Raw genomic sequence first — 6,000 nt, forward strand, 5'->3', positions numbered from 1 at the left:
ACCCTGGAGGGTTTGAGGACCCGTAACACCAAGCCCTGCTCCCGGGTAGCTCAAGTCGGGTGGAAAGATAGGGCATCTCGTACCCTCTGGCATAGGCTGGAGTTCTCAGTGAAGGCAGTTCTTCACAAAGAATTGATTTTCAAATATCCTGCTAGACTTTCACATAGGACCAAATGAAAAAGCCTATTTATAATTATAGGAGCACAGAATCTAGCACTATTTTACACATAAACAAATTTTTTTTCAGTTTTAATATTCACTGAAATTTCCAAGAATGCAATAAAAGGAGAGTTATATTCCATTTTAGTTTTAACATTACCAGGAGTTGTTTACCATTTCAGAGAAGTCATTGTTTTTCTGTTACAAAAACAACACGCCTACATCCACCTACATTTGTAATTCTTCGTTCCCAGTGATCCACCAATGGGCACAAGCACCTAGCTACCCCACTGTGTTCATCTAGCACAGCCACGCCCAAGCATTCCATATTGAAACCTATTAGTTTATTACAAGTTACTTTTTTTCCTCCTTTAGAGTTAAGGCATATTTATTATTTGCTTAGGTAAGTTTTATTAACAATTAATTTCACTTCAAGATGGTAAAGGGGGCATTAGAAAACAGTTGTTAAGAACAGTTGTTAATTGAGGCTGGCGGGGTTGAGCACGGCGACAAGGGAGGCCAAGGTATGAGCCAGTGCTGCCCTCTGGTGGCCCAGGGTCCTCTTCCTGGGTTAGGAGCAAGGAACGCTTCGCCCCTCCCAGCCCTGACCAGACTCCTGCCCAGCCTCTATCACAGGGGAAGAAGGAGCAGGCGAGAACTGTTTGTAGTGGCTCAGAATAGATGCCAACGAAAGATTTCCTCAGCCCTGCAAATGCCACTTACGACCCCTCTGGCAGGACTCTCCACCTTACCCTCTTCCACTCCCCACCACCAGAGGAAGTTCAGGTTAAACATTTTCCTCTCCTATGAAATGGGGACCACCTGCCTCGTAAGGTTGTGAGAACTTACAATGCTGAGACCAAAACCTGACACTAACTGCTCAACGAGTTAGCTCTTGGTATACTTGTCATCCCCTGGAGTTTGAGGGAGTGTGGCCAAAGGACAAAAACTCCTAATCCTGTTTTTGACTGTGGGGAGCTTATGAACCCCTCCTAAGGATGTGAATCTTAAGTCTTTGGGTTCTGATAGGTCGTCTTCCACCCCTCCCTTGGCCAGATCCAAGCAGGCAGGGTCTGGGATGATGCCCTTGAAGCCTGAGACGACTCGGCGACCTGCTGAGCAGCCAGCTCTGGAATCAGGACCCAGAAACGGCTGGTCTCTGGGCACAGCACTGCCACAAACTCAGTGGGTAATGATGACCACTCTGAGGTGTCACCAGGTGCCATCCAAGGTCTGAGACCAACACCTGTGCCTCTCTGAGAGACTGCTCTGATGAGTAAACTACTTTTCAGTGGGTGGGAGGGCAAGAAGGGAGAAATTAAAACAGGCTAACTTTAATCAAAGATACAATCGACCAGGAACTTTGATTTTCTAAAACTGTGATATGTGAGTTTATTCTCCTTTCACTGAACAGCAAATCTGTATATTAAGAATGATTGATTGGAGTATTAACTAATTATGGGCATTATGAATGCCCAGCAATTACCAAGGAAGTCAAATTTGATTAGACATCCAGCTACAAGCTGTGTTGGGCATCAATGTAGGGAGTCATTTCAACCCCTACAGAATCTCAAGTGTGAAACATAGCTTGGTGCTGATTTCTGGATAATCTTCAATCCCTCCAGTGGAGTTTTTTGCCAGCAACCTATCTTAGATGCGGTGGAAACTGAATTTCACTTTGTGGGTGAAGGTTGGAAAGTCATGAGCCATCACTCAGGAGGACCCCAGACCTAATGTTGATGAGTATCTACTGGATCTAATTAAGGATCCAATCAGATGGTGCTGGGGGAAATGACCCCAAACCATGACAGTTCATGGCAGGACTTGGGACACTTGAACGCCCAGAGGACCTAGCAAAAACAATAATGGTGGGATATGGCAGACATTAGGTAGTAGTGAGACTGTGGCAAAATGGAAAATGGATGTTTTATCTAAAAAGGGCAGCCACTACTCAGCTCAAGATAATGCAGGGACATACCTGCATTAAAGTTGGGTTTGTTGCTTGTTGCATAAGGGAGAAGCCACACCTTCAGAACCATGAGGGGTATCTTAATAAGATAAGAGGAATGAAGTGAGGCTAAAGCTATCATTCATAAAGAAGTACATTAGCCAGGACAGGGAGTTATTTGGTCACTTTTGTGTTTTGGAAAAGTTCACGTTTTTCTCTGTGTTCAGGCACAATTACAGAACGGTCTTTGTCTTGACCATGGTCACAGAGCAGTTCTGTAGTTACGTAGGTGTTCTGTGGAACTGTATGTTCAGCAGACAAAGAAGGCTCATTTTAGTACTAGGCCAGCTCCTGGATGACAGGGACTGCTTTTCTCTCTCTCATTGTCAGAGATGGTTGTCACTAAGATCTTTTAGTCTTAGATTTGAAATAGTTGAGGACACATCATTTATCTTTAGAATAAGCAAAGAACTCAGGTTTTAACTTGAAGGGAGGGTTTAACTTGAACTTCCCTTCTCAAGAAATGAGAATGTGGTAGGTTTTCAACCTTAAGTAAGGGCCAGGTTGTGGTAGCTGGTTATACCCTGAGGTCAGAGGGCTGAGTGACAGGAAGCGAGTAGTGGATTAATCTCTCAGGACATCCACCACTTCCCCTTCTGTAGCTAGGGCTGTTGTGGTTAGGGTATGTGAATCTGGAAGACCTTGAGAAGTTCTCTCATCCCACTCAGCAAACACGCTTATCCAAAGAGGGCCCAGGGCCCGGGAAAAAAATGTCTGTCCCTGTTTCACCATGTATCAGTACTTCATTCCTTTCTCTTGTTGAATAGTATTTCCATTGTAAGGATATACCACATTTGGTTTAGCCATTCATCAGTTCACAGATATCTGCACTGTTTCCAATTTTTGGCTATTACAAATAATGCTATGAACATTCCAGTACAGTTTTTTGTGGGGACATTAACATTTTCATTTCCCTTGGGTACATACATACCAAGAAGAATAGCTGGGTCAAATGCTAACTCCATGGTTAACCTTTTGAGAATCTGCTCAACTGTTTTCCAAGTAGCTGCTGTATTTTACATTTCTATCAGCAACCCTAGCCAACACTTACTTTCTGTCTTGTGATCACTGCCATCCTGGAGGACATGAAGTGGTATCTCATTAAGGTTTTGATCTGCATTTCTCTAATAATGCTGAGCATTTTTTCCTGTGCTTATTGGCTATTTGCTTATCTTTGAGAAATGTCTATTCAAGTCTTGTCCATTTTTTAACTGGGTTGTCTTTTATTGCTGAGTTGTAAGAGTTCTTCATATATCCCAGATACTAGATTCCTATCAGATATATGATTTGCAACTACTGTCACCCATTCTGTAGGCTGTCTTTTCACTTTATCAACTCTGAAGCCCTAAAGTTTTTAAGTTTGCTGAAGTCCAACTTATTTTTCATTGGTTGCTTGTGCTTTTGGTGTCACATCTAAGAAACCACTGCCTAGTCCAAGGTCAAGAGTTACACCTATATTGTCTTCTAGGAATTTTACAGCTTTAGCTCTTACATTTATGTCTTGGATCCATTCTGAGTTAGTTTCTGAATCAGAATATGCATTTTAACAAGAACCCAGGTGATCTACATGCATAATGAAGTTGAGAAGCAATGCCTTAAATTACTAATAAATTCCCATTTCCTTTAAATCAGTGGTTCTAACCGGGGCAGTATATTACAATCACTTCAGGAGCTTTAAAAAATTATGCCTGAGCCTTACCCAGATACAGCAATTCCACTTAGTCTGGGGTGGGCTTATGTTTTAATCTCTGTAGTTGATTCTGACGTCAAACCAAGGGTTAAGAACTACAACCTCTTTGCAGATTAACATTTTCTATAGCCCTCACCTAACTCCTCAATTTCTTGAGGAGTCCACAAAGTTATCTCCATCCACTTGCTTCACCATTTAATCAATGTTTCATGTCTTTCTCATTTGAAAAGAAATCCTTAACATCATTCACAAATCCTTTTTATATGGATTTCACCCACATGCCTTTGCTAGGCTGGTAGGCACCCACTGCATTCTTAATATGTGTTACTGAGACTTTGAACAGTGCCACATTAACTGGGATCAGTCTTAACAGTGCATATAGTACATGAGATCATAAGCTTAGTGTCTGGATATGACACAAATCACACTTTGATCGAGAGACCAGAGGATGGACGTCATATTGGATGGTAATGTATGAAGGTGGCGGGGAATAGGTCTCAGAAGAAAAAATAAAGAACTTTGCAATTGTTCTGGGAAAACCAAAGATCTCAGTTTGGCCAAGAGCATGGTCTACAATGAGCTACATTTAACATCTAGTTATCATGTTCTCTTTGAGGCATTACTTGTCCTTGCTCTTTTTCTTTTCTTTTTTTTTTGAAGCAATGCAACGGGAATAGGTAAAACACTCCTGTCTTCCCTTTACAAGTCCAGAACCACAGAACCAGTTCACACTGATCAATGATCTATATCTAAGAGCTAAATCCATAAAACTCTTGGAAGAAAACACAGAGGGAAATCTTCATGACCTTGGATTTGGCAATGCAATCTTAAATATGGCACCAAAAGCATGGGCAACAAAAGAAAAAATAGATAAACCAGACTACATCAAAATTAAACACTTTTGTGCAAAGGACATTATCATCAAGAAAGTGAAAAGACAATCTACAGAAAAAGGAGAAAATATTTACAAATCATATAGCTGAAAGAGTTTAATATCCAGAATATGTTAAAAAAAAAACTCCTACAATTGAACTATAAAAAAACACAATCAAAAATAGGCAAGGACTTGAAAAGACATTTCTCAAAGAAGATAAGCAAACAGCCAATGAGCACATGAAAAAATGCTCAGCATTATTAGAGAAATGCAGATCAAAACCTTAATGCGATACCATTTCACACCTAGTAGGATGGCTGTAATTTAAAAACAAACAAAAAACAGAAAATAATAAGTGTTGGCAAGGATGTAGAGAAAACTGAAACCCATACATTGCTGGTGGGAATGTAAAATGGTAAAATGGTGCAGATGCTGTGGAAAACAGGTAGTTCTTCAAAAATTAAAAGTGGAGGGGTCGGCCCTGCGGCAGAGTGGTTAAGTTTGCGCGCTCCGCTTCAGTGGCCCAGCGTTTCTCCAGTTTGGATCCTGGGCGTGGACATGGCACCACTCGTCACGCCATGCTGAGGCGGCATCCCACATGCCACTACTAGAAGGACCCACAACTAAAATATACAACTATGTACTGGGGGGATTTGGGGAGAAAAAGCAGGGGGGGAAAAAAAAGATTGGCAACAGTTGTTAACTCAGGTGCCAATCTTTAAAAAAAAAAAAAAATTGAATTACTGTATGACCCAGCAATTCCACTCTAGGTATATGTCCAAAAGAATTGAAAACAGAGAATCAAACAGATAGATACTCATACACCAATGTTACAGCAGCATTATTCACAATATACAAATGGTGGAAGTGTCCATCAACAGATGAATGAATAAAATGGAGTATATATCCACATAATGGAGTATTATTCAGCTATGAAAGGGAATGAAGTATGGATAGATGCTACAACATGGATCGACCTTGAAAACATGCTAAGTGAAAAAAGACAGACACAAAAGGCCACATATCATATAATTCCATTTATACAAAATATCCAGAATGGGTAAATCCATAAAGACAGAGAGCAGACAGAGAGTTGCCAAGGGCGGGGGTAAGTGGAGAATAGTGAATGACTGCTTAATGTTTATGGGGTTTCCTTTTGGGGTGTTGAAATCATTTTGGATTGTGATGGTTGTGCAACACTGTGACTATACTTAATATCACTGAATTATACACTTGAAAATAGTTACAACAGTAAATTTTGTTATATCC

The sequence above is a fragment of the Equus przewalskii genome, chromosome 22 (genome assembly GCF_037783145.1).
Source record: "Equus przewalskii isolate Varuska chromosome 22, EquPr2, whole genome shotgun sequence".
Taxonomy (NCBI): domain Eukaryota; kingdom Metazoa; phylum Chordata; class Mammalia; order Perissodactyla; family Equidae; genus Equus; species Equus przewalskii.